This window comes from Pocillopora damicornis, chromosome 5 (genome assembly GCF_964200805.1).
Source record: "Pocillopora damicornis chromosome 5, jaPocDami1.2, whole genome shotgun sequence".
Classification (NCBI taxonomy): Eukaryota; Metazoa; Cnidaria; class Anthozoa; order Scleractinia; family Pocilloporidae; genus Pocillopora; species Pocillopora damicornis.
The window spans coordinates 13695619-13713881 of record NC_142674.1 but is presented as its reverse complement, the minus strand read 5'-3'; the positions used below and the strand labels follow the sequence as shown (position 1 = coordinate 13713881).

General features: G+C 38.5%; 1 long non-coding RNA gene across 1 annotated transcript; it reads left to right on the top strand.

Moving 5' to 3' along the window:
* The first annotated feature begins 73 nt into the window (after positions 1–73).
* On the top strand, positions 74–8483 carry LOC149045440 (uncharacterized). The gene is made up of 5 exons (XR_016187272.1): positions 74–122; positions 381–421; positions 4628–4708; positions 5393–5503; positions 6150–8483. It is a non-coding gene; the product is annotated as an uncharacterized LOC149045440 (long non-coding RNA).
* Positions 8484–18263: the final 9780 nt, after the last annotated feature.

Genomic DNA, 18263 nt, shown 5'->3' with positions numbered 1-18263 from the left:
TTTTCATTATTATCAATATCTCCATCATTATAATTATATAACTTCTCACGATCATCATTGTCTTTTCTATCTCAACAGAACAGTAACGGAGGATTTATTTTAAGAAATATGTAGCATCAGAGGTAAATATTCATTTGAAACGCGTCGAACTTTTACATTGATGTTCAACGGTGCTTTATAAAGTTTCATTATAAATGTCCCTGTTATTTTCGATATGATTTTTTATTTTTACACCGAACAAATTGGTTATAAAATTCTAGTTGACGAGCAAGTAACACAACTAATCAAAGTGTGACTGATTGAATTCCTATCCCTAAGTGTTCCAGTTCCGTTTGAAAAACGCTCCGTTTTCATCGTTGACAATGTTTTTATTCTTGCAGATTGTGCCAGCGTTTTGAGTCACTGCCAAGGTGCAAGAAAGGTGAGGTGCTCCTTTTTCATCGCCACCTACAAGTTTATCAGAAGCGCCACAATATCACCGTAGGTGGTCATAAATTAGTGACAAATTAATAACCCAGCGTACTAGAAAATGAAAGAGAGAGAGAGAAATTCGTATTAAGCAGATCACACATTAAATTGATAAAGTTTCCAAAAATTTTTCGAATGTTCGAAATGTGTTTTTTGGTTCTTTTTCCTTTAAATTTGTAGCAAGAAAATCAAATCACATTACATTGGGTTATGGAGCAAAGTGGTTTCGAATATATGGGAGTGGGAGAGGATAAACTTCTGATTCAGTACCCATTTCGTGTTATTAGGTGTGGTCCGAGAATATATCTTAGACACACCCAAAAAAATTTAATAGCTTCCTTGGTGCTTACATGCGGGTTCTGCCTACATAAAATCTCGACTAAATGAGGGTCGGGGAGGAGGGGGGGGGGGGAGGGTAGTTAGAAAAGAGGGATTCAGACGGACTTTGAAAACAACCTTGCTCTTTAAGGCAACTCAAGAAATTTAACCTTGATTTCAAGTCAATCAACTTTGATTTAAAAAAACAGCCCTTGCACATTTTGGAGACAACCTCGATTCAAGGAAACTTGAATTGTTCACTGGTGAATAATAATTCACAATGTCTCACTCGTGGTTCTGAAGAGGATGCGAATATTATATTCTCGAATGATCCTCATGTCACGCCATCGGGGTGTCGGGTTAGGGTTCCAGCGTAAAAGTTTGTTGCATTTATCGCGCTATTTTCCTTACCAAATCTTCTGAAGACCTCTTCTCACATATTCCCTCCATTCCTTGGCTGTTAACCTTATTTGGGATTCAATCGACAATCACCTTCACTTCAGTGATGTCAGGATTGAATCCCCTCTCACTGCCTCTCTTTTCAGCGGCATCGCAGTCCCTTCATTGACTTCCTTGGAACATTGATGCCCTCATTGATGATTGTGTCTAATCCCTTATCTACAGAGATTGTCTTGAGTGACATGCTCACACATGAATCTCTTTCCGATTTTTGTGGTTAGACGAGGCCTCATCAGCGAGTTCTTGACTGCGAATGACTTCATACTCAAGCTAATTTTATTCAGTTTATAGGCTAGCTGCGTCTTGTCAGATCCTATTAGAACATTGCTGGCAGGTGCAAGCCTGAGCTCGAAAGGAAACTCATCAGAAAGAGCTCCTGGGAAGAATCCATGATCCTTCAGAATCTCATGATGGAATCCTATACTTGTTCTGATAAACGATTGAGCTTATTCTCATTGTCAACTCCTGATTTCTCCTTATCTTCAGCATTGCATCTGATCTTTCAAAGATCAACAGACTGAATAACTTCTCTGAACATGCTCGCCCTCTCATCGTCAGTCAAGGAGAGGTCCTCATGGAGCTTGCATAGATCATAAACATCATTGTCCTGTGCGATTATTTCTGCGAATTTCACAGTCAATCTGTCAACAAGAGCTCTTGAAACATTGTTCACGATATAACTGTTTGCGTGACCACTAACTGCCGAGTCAAAGATAAGTGAAGGACATCTCTGTTTTTATGCTTTGGAATTGGGACTCTAAGGACTTCAGCTGAGGATGCCCTATTAGTGTTAAATGTTACGCTGTGAATTGCGCGGTCAGCCTTTAGGGTGTTTGACGTCTTTTTTTTTTTCAAAATTTGGGTTGGTATTTTTTCACTGACTTTCGTTTTAAAATAATAGATATTTTATTTTAAAATGGATGAGTTTGGAGATGCTGATCCTCTTTTAGAGCACAGAGACGGTGATGATTATGAGGTCCGACCCCAAGTTGTTCCCCCGGCGGTCTGCTGTCGTACCGGTCTCCCGTTGTGTTTCTTGGTCATTGGTATCCAAACTTCACAAATTTCGATTTCATTATCCCTGTTGATGATATCAGAGAGAAGTCTTATGCCAATAGCTTCCTTGACTCTTCTGGTGTACCAGAGTGATTCTCGATCAATAAACTTTACTTCGTTCCAAGTTGTTGGCGCGCGCAGAAACGGCGGAGGTCCGGGTACAGGCTAAACGTATATCCCTCTCGTGTTCTTTCAGCCTCTATTGCATACAGGTCTTCTTATTTCACCAATGTAGATTTTGCCGCATTCACAGGAATCGTTTAAATCACGCTGCTCTATCCAGCTGGATTGACACTGTCCTTTGGTCGTACTAAATGTTAGTGGCGTCTCGGACTTGAAGACTGCGCAGATGCCTTGTTGTTGTAGGCAACGGCGAAGAGGCTCTGATACACCTTCTGCGTAGAGCAAGAACGCTGTGGACTTGAACTGCGTCACAGGCCCTCGGCTTGGGGAGGAGTTTCTTGTTTTCGTAACCTTCTGTACAAAGGAGGAGTAAAAACCGTTAGAAACAAGAACTGATGACAAATGTCTCTTTTCCTTGATGACTGATGTTTTTTTCGCGAGACGCTTCACCCGGTCATACAAACACTTAACAATACTGCGCCTTACTTATTGAGGGTGGTGTGAATCATGCGCTGAGTACTGATTTGTGTGAGTTGGTTTTCTGTAGACACTGGTGGTCAGGCGTCTGTATGGTTCCCTCGTAACTGACAAGTGGAGAAAGACGATCTTGTTGTCTTTCTCAGTTTCCATGGTGAATCGGATGGTAGGTTGCTGACTGTTGAGATGCTGTAATAGACAGTCGACATAACTGCGATCCAGGATGGTGACGCTGTCATCAACGTAGCACTTCCAGGTCTTGGGTTTCTATGTTGTGGATTCTATTGCTTGTTCTTCAAATATCTACACGTAGAGGTTTGCAATAATCGCCAAAACCGGGCTGTGCGCCCATACTTCAGGTCAATATCTGGTAAAAGAGGTTATTGCTCATCGTGGTGGCAAATAATAATAGACTGTTTAACGATGGAGTCAGTAGTCACTTGAGATGTAGATGGCGACGTTTCTATCGCCATGATACAAATGCTATTGCTTAAGCAGTCGACCCAATCGTCTGATGAAGACTAGCAGTGAGCAGCCGAGACGTCGCCATCTACATCTCAAGTGACTACATTGTGAGACAAACGATTAAACAGTTTATTTAAATCAAGGTTGTTTTCAAATGCGTCAGAATCTCCCTTTTCTAACTACGGGGGCGGGAGGGGGGGGAAGGGAGATTGGATGGATTTTGAAAACGGAACAACTTTCGTTTTATTTAAATATAAATGCGAATGTGGTCAGTTTCAGAGCATTTCTGTCGGCCACAGTTATCTAAGGCCCCGTCCACACGTATCCGGATAAATTTGAAAACGGATAAATATTTATCCGGTTTCAAATTTATTCGCGTCCACACGTTGCCATTTGTGAATCGTTTTTGGTGTCCACACGTTAACGCAAAAACGATTTGAAAACGATGACGTCGCCTACTGAGCATGCTCTTTGGAGCAAAACATGTGCCCGCAGTCTCGCGTATCCTGAGCCTGAATCCTCTTGGCTGTGATCTTGGGCTTCTCAAACTTATCAAAAGTGTTCGCATGGCCAGAAATCCGTGACAGCATGGCCGCCACGCACGCGCATCGAAGTCGAATTCGGTCTTAGGTTACAAACGAGTCGCAAAATCACTACAAGGAAAACAGTGCACTTTCAGACTCATTAGTATCGAAACTAGAGCTTGTTTATTCGCCATGTTTTCATTAATGGTCGATCAGCCGAGAGCACGCTTTGGACTAGGTTTGAATTGTTACGTCATCGTTCTCAAATCGTTTTCAAATTTATCCGGATAAGGCGTCCACACGGAGACGCTTAGCCAGCGTTTTCAAATTTATCCATTCTGGTGAGCGTTTTGAAATTTATCCGTTTTCGGTGTGTGAAAACGCCGTTTACGTGTGGACGGAACCCGTAGCCGTATAAATATTTATCCGTTTTCAAATTTATCCGGATACGTGTGGACAGGGCCTAAATTTAAATACGTGTTTCCTCTGTAACTATTCGTTGAAGATTTGATTTCTCAAGGAAAGAACATTATCTCCTTATTAAAAAAAATTCAAGTTACCCCTTGAATTTTATAATTTCAAGAAATTTGTTTTACATTTGTTTTTTCTGTTATCGGTAGGGATGATTGATTTGGTAACATAACGGTCGGCGAATTACTTAATTATTCCTTACCTAAAAAAAAAAGAACGATTTGACGCGCTACAATCTTTTCTTTTTAATTGCCTTTTTTTTTTAGTTTTTATTTCCATGAAGATTGTCATGAATCCTCAGGCTGTTCTATTGCTCACACTGGTAGCTGTTCCATGCACGTCTGCGAGTATGTTTACTTGTTATTTTGTATAATAAATTACTACTTTAACCGTTCGCAAGGACACAAGTTTTTCAAGAAAACAGCCTGACGGTGATATTCTGTTTGGCTTAGGCATCAAATAAATATAAAAGCTAAGTCTCACGCGCGTTATTGGCAAATGGACAGAAAACAAACATAACAGCTCACTACGGGGGATAGCTTTATAAAAGAATGTCATAAAAAAATGCATGTAGGTCTGTACATAAAGGGAAAAACCTTTTGCAATAAAGCAAACTCAGAGTACGATGTATGAAGTAAATATATCCAGCAAAGCCCACTCCAAGTCTTCTTTGGTGCCTTCGAGAGAAAAGAAAGAAAACCATGGAAAACTATCTCTCAATCAGTAGGGTAGTTGATGTGAATGTAATGAAAAGTTATCAAACGCGATCTCTGATGAAATGTTACTGCACAGTGTTAATTAAAAAAAATGTATATATATATATATATATATATATATATACACGTAAATAAACAAAAAAAAATTTTAAAAGTAAGCTGCGAACTGCCCTTTCTTATCATAACAAGGTTCGCAATACTTACAGCACGAGCGTGAGATATAGCGCAACCTCGACAGTCAAGGTGATAGTATAAAAAGTGTATAGTTAGTGTCAACGATTGGTCACGATTCGTGTGATTCTTTTGATCATCTAGTAACTTGTAGAGCCGATCAGTTTGCTTGTGAAAATCAAGAAAAGTGTATCCATGCGTCTAGACGCTGCAACATCATCAGGGACTGTAAAGATGGATCAGACGAACAATGCAGTGAGTATGGTATTTTTTTTTTTTACATTTTTTGGAGGCTGAGCCTATCCCACTCCGAAAGTAATGTCAAAGTAAGTTATACTTTCAAAACAAAAAAAAAAAGAAAAACTGTTTACCGAGAACTCCACATTTACAATAATATTTCCAGAACAGGGAAATATAAATATAAACTTTGACGCACATTACATGCAATGAATTTCACATCCGTCCTCTTTGGATACAGAGCTTCGATGATATGGAAACGATTGTTGTGATGACCACAATCACTTTAACAACGAATGAACTAAGCTGAAATTTGTTAACTGAGCTAGCATTAAGTTACGTGATGTATTGAGCCAGTTAATCGTTGATAAATTACTTTGAAAATGATAATTTTAGAACTAGAGTCATCCCTCGACATTGCCTCAATCGACTATCTAAATTGACCACAAAAAAAGTTAACATACAAGCGGTATCAACGCAGATAATACTAAATTTCCGTCACGAATACATTCTTCTTTGACAGATGAATTGTCGTCGCCCATGGTAAACGACATTTATATTTTTCCTGAAAAAAAAATTACAGAGCTTAGTAGTATTGTCATAATACTAATAGACCATTTCAATAAGTTTTCGTTTTCTTTCATGTTTCACCTGGACGAATCAGCTGGCCGTAAGTACTTTAAATTCAAACTGTGATCTTTTTGTGTGTCGTCTCAATGTGCACTGATACAATAACAGCATTAAGAAACTGTCGTATCATTAATTCGCCACTCCAAGTTGTGTTTAGTTTTTTCAACTGGTTCACATGTAGCCATCAGGAACACATGTAAAATTAAACATGATTGAAGTATGAAAAAGGGTTTTTAGAGGAACAATGATTAAGAATGAGGCGTAACGAAAGAAAATTCAGTTGATTTCCTCTTGCTTGATAGGGAGGATAAAAACAAGAAAATTAAATTCATCAAGTTGTTCTTAGATTTCATTTTTTTTATTATTATTTCCTTTGCCTTCTGTCAAGAAAGCTGATCGAAGTTCCTGGAAACTCTACTGAACGTAGTATCCTGTCCCTTCCTTTTTCCTCATCAACCCTCTTTTAATTCCCAAGTGGCCTTTTTTAAATGTTTTGCCTTTTCCTAACAAATGTAGTGATTTCAAGCCCTTAAACTTAGCTAAAAGTTCATTCATTTTTAAACAAAAAAAAAAAGGCAAGGCTAAGGGTAAGCAGCAACCTTCTAGTTTCTGAAGACAATGTAGGTTAAATTTTATAAGATAACATAGCTGCAACAACAGTAATTTGAAAAGCAAAACCAAATATGTCGTAGAATAGGCTATTCGTCTTGATAAAAAACACTTGAAAGGGGAATATAATAGTTTGTCTCACGATGTGGTCACCTCGGTGTGGATCGCGACGTTGTGACTGCATTCTGCCAGTTTTCTCCTTGAGATGAGGTCGATTGAGGACGCACCACCTATATGCTGTTAAGCTCAGCAAAACTATTTAACGGGTAAACTCAGTCGCCTCCATTTTTCTCCAAAAATATATGATAATCCATTTGTCCCTGTTCTTCGAAGCTCACATTTTTCGAGCTTTTCTTTCAGAAATTTGTTTATTCTCGAACAAACCATGTCCGTGGACTAATATCCAAGACTATTTTAACACCAAAAGGAGGCTAATGGTTATTAATAATCGGGTAGGCAAACTGAGCGTTGCAATAAACACCACCATGTCTTGACTTCCAGTTTTTGGTTGTTCATTTCCTTTGTCTTACGAGCAGAGGCTCAATGTTACATGTCTTTCAATAAGCAATCATTGGGTGAGCTTGAGCAGGATAAAACAGATCATGAAAACGAAAACCCATCGAGGTCTGAGTTATTAACACAGACACAAGGTTTGATAATTTATGATCTCATGCGAAAACCAAATAACCCATTTCAGAATCGTTAAGTGCCTGCATCGAATTCTCGCGTGGGAGCGAGGCTAGGTGCTCACTTAGCGGCGCGAAAATATAAGTGTTCTTAAGAATTTCAAGAAGTTGTAACACAAAAAATAAGAAAAAAAATGACTAAGCACAATATGGTTTAATGCTCAGAAGCTTTGTATCGGTAAAGTAATCGTAACCTGGAAGACCTGTCTTTCTTCGATTTCCTATGGACAAACGATTTTCTGTGTTTTAAGTTGAAATTGTGCCGTAGAGCTAATAGCAAGTTCGAAGAAGAGCAAAGGGAGGCAATAACTGGCGAGGAACACAACTTAAGGAATTATAACAAGTACTCTGCTGATGATTCTCACCGAAAACACTCAACGGTTGACGTGTCTTAAACGGTTATGCAACACCAGCAACATTTCAAATCCACGAAGAAACTGAAAAAAGAATGAACGTTGAGATAAAGGTACTGAAAAACCATCTTCGCCGAAAGGGTCCTATGTCAAATAAAAAAAATTTAATAAAAATGTAAAACGCAGCACCACTGATCCTGTAAAACATAATACGATCACATCTATGCCAAAACGCTAAGTACTCATCATGGCCGCATTGCGGAGAAGTTGGCTTAGCTTCATACTGAAATAAGGAATACGCTTTGTTTACCAATGGACAGCACTGTAAATCTTCTACGTGTCCATTATGGAAAAACTTGCATCCGAATAAACGTTTACAAGTTTTAAGTGCCGCTCCCGCTAAGAGCGGTCCTCTCGACTTCCCTTCGGAAAAAAGTTTTCTTTTATTTTTTGCCCATGAAAAGGGTTCAGGACACATGTTTCAAAAGTAGTTTAGTTGTTCTCCAATTCTCTTTTTTTGCTTCGCCACAGGCCAATAATGATTTTTGGCCAGACCACCTCTGTGAACAGCGATCGAAAGTGTAAATTTCAAAGATTTTGTCCAGCGCGCAGCGACTGCAACAATGTAGCTCACGGAATTCTATCTCGTTACAAGTTACAAGGTGTATTCAGTTAGTTCACAGACAAAATATGGAAACTTCAGCTGAAATATTTTTCATACCAGCGTGATCAGAGGAGACCCTTCTCTTCGACCTTAATTTGGTCAATATCAGGTCATGAACTATGCACAGTGTGGAGAAGATCAAAATTAAAGAATAAAATTTGGCACTCAGGTCATAACAGACATATCGCGTTGCTTAAAAGGACACAAATACAAGTTAAAATAGGTTGCAGTGTTTATATTTACAAAACAACACGCATACACTCCGGAACAATTCTTGCAGTTTTTCCCGAGATTTAGTATACGGAACCCGATGAACTAACCCTCTTTCTGCAAATTTGTTTCCGTCATTATTGATGTGACGCTCTTACGGACCACAACGGTTTTGAGCGACAATCTCGACATTTCACTGCGACCATCAAAATCAACTGGACAAACCCAGCTTGATATATTGCGTGACGTAATTGTGCAAACTTTTCTCTTTGTCATACGACCTGTTTCGCAGGTTCTACGAGTTGGAACCAAAATTAGTTAATGTAACGAATTAGAATCGAAAGTTATTCAAATGGACTAAAGAATTTTTTATTTAAATGATAATTTTATCGTTTAAATGTTTACTTGATTCACGGAAAGCAAAGATTGGAGTGGCTTTGGGTATTTCAGCCCTGATTTGGAAAAAATAAAACAGTTAGTGGTATGTTTTAAACACCAGAACATCTGAAAGGACACTGGAAATGTAGAAATAGTATTTTTTAGCATCCAGAGCAAAAACAAGAATGTGAGGCAGTGAAAGGAGAATGAGTTTTCAACGCCATTTGTCGTAAAAGCTGCCACCAGCTTGTTATTGAACTCACTAAAATTTACCTAGAAGGCATTAACTTTTTTTGTCGCGAAACTCGTGGATTTTAAAACTTTGAAACGACGTCCGATGAATCCTGAAACTGGAGTTTGAGTCCATTGGTAAACTATGCCAGCTGATCTCACGAGCAGATCAAGCTCTAACGAAATTTGACGGTTTTGAAGTATTAAGCGGATGCAAAAATCGAGACAAAAATTCGTCATGACACAATTTGTCCTTTGATTTTGTCAAGAGAATTCTGGTTTTGTCTGCCATTGCAGATAGCCCAGATAGGCACTTACGAACCAATTTTTAGTTAAATAATAGCCTTCACTCTCGAGAAATTGCAAATATATTACTCATGTGATACGAATACAACTTAAATTCCGAAAACTTCAAAAACATCTCCAGTCAGTCTGACTTTCTTTTACTGCCTCACATTTTCCCTTATGCTGTGGCTGTTAACAGGTACCTCCACCGCATTTCTAATGTTTCTTAAAGTGTTCAGATGTTTAGAACATACCGATAACTGTTATATCTTTTTCCATATCGTGGTCAAACTGACCGGAACGAAACAAAATTAACTTGTAATCGAGGATAGCTGGTAGTACTACAAATAACTCGATACGTCGTCCCAGGAAAGAAATCAGGGCTTAAATATCCAAAGCCACTCCAATCTTTGCTTTCCGTGAATCAAGTAAACCTTTTTAAAAGTTAAAATTCTTATTAAAATGTAATTCAGTCCATTTTAATAACTTTCGATTCTAATTCGTTACACTAACTAATTTTGGTTTCAATTTGTAGAACCCGCGAAACAGGCCATATGGCAAGGGGAAAAATTTGCATAATCACGTCACGCAATATATCAAGCTGGGTTTGTCCAGTTGAGTTTGATAGTGGCAGAGAAATGTCGAGTTTGTCGCTCAAAACCGTTGTGGTCCATAACAACATAACATCATTAGTTATGGAAACAAATCTGCGGAAAGGAGGGTAAGTTCATCGGGTTCCGTATACTAAATCTCGGGAGAAATTGCAAGAATTATTTCAGAGTGTATGCGTGTTGTTTTGTAAATATAAACACTGTAACCTATTTTAACTTGTTTTTGTGTCCTTTTAAGCAACGCTCTATGTCTGTTATGACCAGAGTGCCAAATTTTATTCTTTAATTTTGATCTTCTCCACACTGTGCATAGTTCATGACTTGATATTTCAACGCAAATTATTGAGAAGGCGCCTTCGATCACCTTTGTCTACTTTGTAAGTCACGCAAGCGCGCAAGCGTTACGACCGATCACGTTTACGCAACGTCCTAGGACAACTCGGCATCTAATCTCCATTCAGTTGCTATAAAAACCTAAAATCCTCAACGTAGAAGATAAACGAACGAAGTTTGAACTGTCAAAAGGAGATCTTGGTCAATTCCAAGAATCATGCAAATGATCTTTGAGACGAGCGCAATTGAGCAAACACATGGATTTGCGTTGTTTTTAAGAAGTTGGTGGATGGAAGCTAGAGATATACCCGCGGATTTGAGGCAATCCGTTACCTCATTGGTGTATAAACTATGCACTGATATGCTTTTCCGGCCCGATTAACGCCTGCATTTTGAGAATTCTTTCGTACAAAGTAGTGAATTTTTGATACGCAAATTAAGGTCGAAGAGAAGGGTCTCCTCTGATCACGCTGGTATGAAAAATATTTCAGCTGAAGTTTCCATATTTTGTCTGTGAACTAACTGAATACACCTTGTAACTTGTAGCGAGATAGAATTCCGTGAGCTACATTGTTGCAGTCGCTGCGCGCTGGACAAAATCTTTGAAATTTACACTTTCGATCGCTGTTCACAGTGGTGGTCTGGCCAAAAATCATTATTGGCCTGTGGCGAAGCAAAAAAAGAGAATTGGAGAACAACTAAACTATTTTTGAAACATGTGTGCTAAACCCTTATCACGGGCAAAAAATAAAAGAAAACTTTTTTCCGACGGGAAGTCGAGAGGACCGCTCTTAGCGAGAGTGGCACTTTAAATGTTCTGAGGTTCTCGAATGAGTAGTCATCTTTCCCAACATACAAATGTGAACTCTGGTATTTTGACAAATTTTTGAGACCAAGAACCCAAAAAAATAAAAGGGATAAGGAGGTTGCCCCTCGTTTGTGTAGAGCTTTTTCTCTAACTTCCTCTCAAAAGATTCCACGACCTCTTCAATTTTTTACACATTTTTACACAACTTTAAAACTTTCAGCCCTTCTCTCTCCTCTTATCACTCAGCTGAATTCCCCGATCGAAAAGATATTTTCTCAGTTTGTCTACCTTAATCGCGGAGAAGTTCGAATTTTCTCCGGACGGTATTGCTATGTTCAACAAGCCTCTTCGGGATTTGATAAATTCGGTACCAGTTACACGCGCTTAGCAATTCGGAAATGAGTTATTTAATAATTGCTGTATTACATGCATTTTTCGAATAATCTGCAAAAAGAGGATATTTCTCTCTAAGTTTGCAGAAAATTTGAGGACACTAAACGGACGAAGGTCTAGGAAACTAGGCAGTATGTAATACCCTGAATGGAATATCCGTTGCAGAGATTGCATTTATTATGCCAAATAAGCACGCTATCGTATATTGATTGAGTTAGCTGTCGACCAATCAGACTTTTCATAGTCATTCTAATGTATAATTATTGACGTTACTCGCATATCTATACAGGAAAGTGTGAGAACTATGAGTTCACTTGTGGAAATGGAAAGTGTCGCAGTAAATTTCTTCGTTGTTTTTGGGGAAATGACTGTGGTGATAATTCAGATGAACAACAGTGCCGTAAGTGTGTTTTTACTAACACTTCTGTCTTATATTGCAATCACCTTTCCTCTGGGCTGATGGCTAACAGTGGTTTTATTCAAGTCAGCCTTTACTTACCATGTCAAGATACAAACAGATGCTCTCTTTCAATCTCTCCATTTTTTCTTCACATATCAACGAAATCATAATAGCAACTTTAATGTGGACCAAATGGGGAAAATGATTTTTGTTCTTATTGTTGTTACTACTAACTACATAGTATGCCTTGCTCCACTTTCCATTTGAGTTGTTCTTTGTTTTGTTTTCCTCTCCCTTTTTTTTTAATACTATTTTGTGTGTGTTTATTTTTAACTGCGATTGCAATGACCAAGTCCTGGTCACTCAATGTTGTATTAATTTGGGAATGTTTTTCTTCTTTTCTCAATTTTCAAAACATTTACACGGAAACGCTAGCTCCGCGTAAGTATCTTTTGGATATATTATTGACTTCTTCTCCTTAGAGACCAATCATTTTACTTGCCTTGTAGGGGAAGGGGAAGAGAGAGGGGGGTAGGGTGTGGATATTTTTGTTTGTGTCATTTCAAATTCAGTTTTAATTTACAATTTTCATTTTCCCTTTCCCATAGTGGTTGTGTCCAAATACCAAAAATCTTTGCAGATGTTGAGGGTCCTCAATAGGTTTTCTGGGATCCGGGACTGGGCTTATTTGCAGGAGCGAGAGCGGAATTATCACTATGAACGGCACATGAGAATCGGCAATTTTTAGGGGCGGGATTCGGGAAACAATAACTTAAACGCACCGAGAACCGGGCAATCTGTTGAAGAGAATTTATAAAGAGATTGATCTACGTGAAAGTCCTAAAAAGCATAGCTTCCCACGCAGCCTTTTTTATGAGTTCATGTTTCACTTCTTTCCACAAACGCGTTTATAACCTGGTGAGTCGTATGACAATAGAGGTGGAGCGTGCTCACTTAGTTGTGCATTTGTCACAAAGATCCACTTTGCACGGTGTTAATTTACGCAAGAAACTTTGGAAATGCAGCCAAAGAAGCCTTAAAGAGGACAACCCAGTAAAGGATGTATTATTTTTACAAATTCAAAGTCTTGATATCCTGTACCCGAACGTGCCATGATCCTGTCGGCCATACTGGTATTCAAATGTTATCACCTGTACCGATAGCACCGTAGAACATACAGAAGATGAAGGACTGGGCGCAAATATTTTGGTGTTGCGGTGCGTCAGATGGCAAAAGCTTGAACTCTCCTGTCGTAGCTCGATTAGAGAGAAATTCAGCCAGGTCAACCGCTCAGCTTCGAACTGTCTGACCTCGAGGAGCAGCAAAAAAAAAATATATAAATAAAAAAAAGACAGACGAAGAGGAAAATGAGATATTAAGTACGATTCCCTACCAGTGATGAAGAATCGGATGAGTCATTTCTGGACGACGAGACCGCATGTGATGATGATCACTTTATCTTTGGAACAAGAGACTCGTTATCTCAGCGGAAGATTTTTCCCGCTTTGGAGGAAGTATTTGTTTCAACAGCAAATTGTGTTCTGGTACTTTTCGTAATTTCCCTAGTTATGGAAGCAAAGGGATTTCCGTCACCTTTTTTTGTTTTATGCACTTGTTGACATTGTTATTCGTTTCCATGATACTGACCTGTCTTTACTAATATGTTTATCCGTGATCGAAGTTAAAACGGAAGGACATCGTCACTTTGACTAGCGTACGTTATTCGTGAAAAACTTTAAAAACTTCTAAAATTAACGGTATTAGTTGCTTGGGTGAAAAAAGATAAAATTACGCCTTGCGGTGAGCAAAGACTTCAACAGGTCAATGCTGGTAGAGAAGATCATCACCCACCGAAAAGGCCCTTTAAAGTTGAGCAAATGGACGAAGAACAAACATTTATGATCGGGATCAAGATTAGCCGTTATAAACCGTCGGGATTACGGGACTTAAGTCTGGATCGCGCGTTTAAAGAACCCTTTTGGGGACCCCAATAGTGTTTGCTCATGATATGTAAATCAGAATTCGAAGTATTTAAGTTTGACATTAAGCATAACATCAAGTTCATTTTAAAACTGAACTTATTCAAGGGAGATTTTAGCTTTAATTACATGTTTTGCATCAATGCAATAAATATTTTGACCCCTTTAGAGAACTGTAATGTGCATAGCCAGGTTTCCAAAAGAACGAAGGAAAGAAGGGAAGAAGGGGGAGAGGGAGGGGGGAGGGGGAAGTGGAGATGGGATAAATGAAAAACTCAAATTTCAACAGTCCCTTCTTTCATCTCCGTTATTGACGACTGACCCTTCCTACGTTCTCCATGACAAAACCATGTGAAACCCCCAGAATTCTCCCCTCATCCCTCTTTCCCCACAGATGAGTGATGGTGACTGGTCCCTGATGTGTGGTTACCGGTAAACTCGCCCCCAAAAAACCCCTATGTGTTCACTTAGTTAATCATTTATTCATTGTTTGTCCTTCATACTTTCCTGTAACTTTTTCGGGACAAAGGTAATTGAACTTTTGTCCAAGCGTAGGGGCTACTTGCTTGGAGAATTCAGTAGGCGTGTGGCATTCACATTTGTTTTACAATCTCTTTTTATCTGTCTCTATAAGCAGAGTCTTGACTACGAAATATCTATTAAAAATGACTGATTTCATTCTATTTTGATTTGTTTTTTTAACGCTTCCCCTATATCATACATTTAACGTTAAAATTAAGTTTCAAAGGATGAGGGAAGTTAAACATGTTTATATTTGCCTGTTTCGTATATAATGACCTTGCTTTTAACTACCTGGGCCGACGATCAGGACAATAATATTTTCCCAGGTTTACAGCAAGAAGAGAAGTTCTGGCAACAAAACTTACATAAATTCTCCCTTCTCTAAAGCAGAAGCCAAAACGTTTGAAACAACATACTCCTCTGTTGCTAAGGCGTTGATATAGACTATGTACTAACTGGTGATTTTCCTTTTCTTTCCTCTTTCTACGTTTTTAATGAACTGCTCCTTGAAAACTACAGGAAGTAAGTGGTCCTACAATTTCATAATTTAGATGTTATCTCTTGCATGTCATAATTATAACAAAAAAGCTGTTAACCACATTCTAGCCGCAACCTTTCTTTGCCAACTAAACACTACTAGCGGCATAAGAGAAGATCGGGAAGAGGAATCTGCCTTTCGGTCTGGAAAAAACCCATGGTATTAGATAATATGCCCAGGCCAATACCTTTATTGATGGAGAATTATATTTCACGCACTACTCAGGAATCTTTCAATTTTGCATTTAACCTGTTTTGAACAATGGAACAATAGATCTTTTTATTTTTCGCTGCAAGGAAAATCTCAGAACACCACGATCATGGGGAAAAAAACTGTGGTTATAATCCATCAATTGGTTTTTGTACTCGTGTTAACATTTGCATCCGTTTTACATGGGAGACACTCTTTCCTTGCCAATTACAACTGTGTCATTTTGTTACGCGAGTAATCTTTTAGAGGAAGGGTAGCTCGGAGACCAAAATGAACTCAGGGTTGTTTCGCCTGTGAAAACTGGTTCAACCTTCGCTTGAACTCGCCTACTTATATACTTACACAATAAATATCTAGAACTTTCTAAATAGTCTAATTATTGAAAGAATACAAAATAAACCGCTTTACGAGACGCTTGCGCAATACACTAAAATAAACAAACTATGACCTCTCGCGAAGCTTCTAGAAGGTCATGCTGTCACGCATTACAATTTTTCGTAACACATTTTTGTTTCCTTTTACATCATTAATCGGGTAATTCATTTTTTTGCTCACTTATTATCAATATTTTTATTCTTTTTTTTAATTTACTCTCCCTGAATTAATTGTCATTATATTCTTTCTCTATTCATGCACTGCCTTTGTCAAATTAAACAGTCTGTAAGTGATGAACTCAATTTAATGAGGCAACTGAAATAAATAACTTACTTGTTCAGAATTGTTTCTGACTCACTTGTTAGAACAAAGTAATACAACACAAACATGTATAGTAAGCAGAACACAGTGACTGATATAATATATGTGACCCCCCGCGGAATTCGGGGAATAAGATGAACGCACGCACACGGTACGCTCGCACGCTAAAAGAAATGAATGAGCTTTTAACACGTTAGCAGCGTGTTAGTTACTCGCCTCATTAACTTCGCAGCCATTGTCTGCTTCGCACGGTAGAAACAAAGGAACGTGTTGAGATCTTGCTCGCAACTTTGCACGATACAACACAGTGACCGTGCCAATTTTAGAACACGCCTCTTAAAAGTTAACGTTGCTTTTTTTGTACCTGGAGCCAGAAATATGTTGCTAAAGGATTCACAAAGATTCGGTCCTGAGCTTATTAACCCTTTAACTCCCAGATGTTATTAACATGAAACTTCTCCCTATAATACCCATACATTATTCAGCAAACAGGTAATGAGAATATTCGAGCTTATCAGGTAGAAGCGGCTATCTTGATCTAGCACCGCGTTCTCATAACTAATTTACAAGGAAATACTTAGCAGCTACAGGGGAAAATTGAGAATCAGATCTTGGGAGTTAAAGGGTTAACTGTGGGAAGCGATAAGGAATTATATTTTACAAGGTAAGAATTAAGTTTTAAAAAAAGTAACTCATGTGTTCAAACTGAGCTCCTCTGGACCTTGTGAAACACGTTGTGCTCACTGAATTCCCTGTGAAAATCCTGAGGGAAAGAGCCGTGATTTGCCGGGAATGTTTCATTTTTTATTACAACTTTCGGATAGGACAGAAGATCTTCTGCATTTCCGCTTATATTCTCTAAGTAATATACTTTAGAAACACCATTCTCACGATTAAGTAGCTGACAAACACAAGTAACAAAGTGAGCTGGGTTGTACAAGATAGGCTGGCGTGTTAAGGAACAAGGGAACTTAGCGTGTTAAGAAAAACAAAAAAAAAATCTAGCGTGTTATAGAAACAAAGCTCTACCGTGTTAGCCAGATATGAACAATGTCTATGGACACACTTTCCAAAATCAATTGTTTTTGTGCGCATATCTACACGGTAAACGTGTCGTGCCATTAGCGTGCGAGCGTGTTATAACGTGCCGTGTGCGTGCTTTCACCTTATTCCCTGAAACCCCGTGGAGGGTCACATATGGGATGAGAGTTTGACTTTCTAATATCAGTCGTTCTATCATATCTATATACAATAGCATCATTGAAGAACGAGGGCCAGTTTTCAGTCTGTAGTGATGATCAGTAGGAAGCTTCTTAATACTACTTTGATTTACTGAATTTTTATTGAACCGATCAAGTGTTTTAACGCCTGAACTCTACTTATCCCAATCTTTTTCTCTGCTGTCTATGTCAACCATTCTGGATGAAATAATCACATCAGGTGGTAAGTGAAAACATAAAAATAATTGTTTGCAGAATCATAATGATACATCGAGTCCTCCTTGGTATTTACAATGTTTTCTACGTTGTTCTCTCTCTCTAAGCTAGGATTCTGACAGACAATTTTTGGACAGGAATCTCATGTTGTTTTCGTCCTTTTACTTTTTGTTGATAACGATGACTGTTAACAAGAAGTACTCATCGATTATAGAATTGGATGTATATGCAAATTTACTTATGTAGGAAGGTGATAAACTCTAAGTTATTGATTCAATTTCGTAACTTGGGATAGAATATAATAGATTGTCTGATCTTGAAAATACGTTAGTGAGGTGACCATCAGTTCGGTATCATAAAGTAGTTCTGAGAGAAGGATTTAAATTTGCAGCCAAATGAAAATCAACTTTGATATAGCCTCGCTTGAATGCGCCCCTCTAAAGGCATTGGTATCGCGAAACTAACATATTGAAACAAGTGTCAACGAGATTTTCTGATGAAACGATTTGTTATTAAACTCTAGAATTCGTAGATGTTTGAATTACAAGTGAGAGTTGATGTTGGGTTAGGGGAGGGGTAGGTGGGCAGTTGCCCAGATGCTGATATTGATCCAATCATTTCTTAGGCACGACCTCTTTCAACAGAAAACAAGAATGGTAACCGAGCGCCATGTTCATTTAAACACTGAATAGAAATGATCGTGTGTTAAAGTTTATGATGAGATTATCTTTCAGCAATTTCTCCCTCAATACTCGCTGCCAAGTACCTTTTACGATTATGACGGTTATTATTATGATCATCATTCC